Source organism: Onychomys torridus, chromosome 3 (genome assembly GCF_903995425.1).
Source record: "Onychomys torridus chromosome 3, mOncTor1.1, whole genome shotgun sequence".
NCBI classification, from domain to species: domain Eukaryota; kingdom Metazoa; phylum Chordata; class Mammalia; order Rodentia; family Cricetidae; genus Onychomys; species Onychomys torridus.
Genome location: NC_050445.1, coordinates 22,746,712 through 22,747,847, shown reverse-complemented (window position 1 = coordinate 22,747,847; position 1,136 = coordinate 22,746,712). Strand labels below are relative to the sequence as shown.

Here is a 1,136-nt window from a genome sequence, read left to right as displayed (position 1 = left end):
TTCTGATTCTTATCCTGATTGGGTTAACACTGGACCTGCATCCTCAACTGCATGACCAACTAAGCTACTGGTCCTTAGGACAAACTATGCCCCAGTAGAACAGGGCAAATCAACAGTTTGATTGGTGCTCATAGAACCAGTGGGGAATGCAGAGATTCCTCCATCTTGTATTCTAACTGAGACCATTTCAAGTTTAACTAGAATTTGATCTCAATGGAGAATCCCATGGAAAATTACCAACTCTATTCTAGGAACCTGAGGTCAAGATGTCCCTGCTAAGTTCTCTTAACTTCATGCTCGCTTCGGCAGCACATATACTAATATTGGAACGATATAGAGAAGATTAGCATGGCCCCTGCGCAAGAATGACATGCAAATTTGTGAAGCATTCCATATTAAAAAAAAAAAAAAAAGTTCTCTTAACTTCGTTAAACTGCCTGCTTGTGCAGAACCACCCTCTCCAGCTGACAGCTTATATCAGCTTCTATTAAACTGCTTGCTTGTGCAAACCTCCCCCTGCAGCTGCTGAGCTAGATTTCAGGGTGTGGTTTTTAACGTTTAAAAGCTCCTTGGTCTAAATGCTCAGGGCTGCACTTGGCTCCTGAATACTTGAGTATAGTTCCAGCCAACTGGAATAAAGATTTTCAATAAACTGTGTCTGAGTGACCATCTGTGGTGGGATCCCCATACCAACACATGCAGGCAAAACACTGTACATACCAGGTGGTCATCATGTCCATGTCTTCAATCCCAGCACTCAAGAGGCAGAGGTAGGGAGATCTCTGAGTTTGAAGACAGCCTGGTCTGCAGAATGAGTTCAAGGACAGCCAGGGCTACATATGGAAGCCCTGTCTTAAAAACAAACAAACAAACAAAATAACCCATACACATAAAAATAAAATAATTTAAAAAACAGAAACAGAATTGGATTATATAGTTAATTGCAAAAAAGAAAGAGAAAGGAAAGGGAGAGAGAGAAAAAGAGATGGGGGTAAGGGTGGGGGTGTAAACTGTTTTCCCTTTTGGGAGGGCAGCAAGAGCCAAGAGATCCTATTAATGGTTTGTCAATAGCTTCCAGCCTTTTCCCAATGAATGCAAGGGAAGAGAGTCTGAGAGTAAGGCAATTCAGCTTTTTT

General features: G+C 41.8%; 1 non-coding gene across 1 annotated transcript; it reads left to right on the top strand.

Annotated features, from left to right (window-relative positions):
• The first annotated feature begins 293 nt into the window (after positions 1-293).
• LOC118581022 lies at positions 294-400 on the top strand. Its single transcript, XR_004944662.1, has one exon. It is a non-coding gene; the product is annotated as a U6 spliceosomal RNA (small nuclear RNA).
• The last annotated feature ends 736 nt before the right edge of the window (positions 401-1,136 follow it).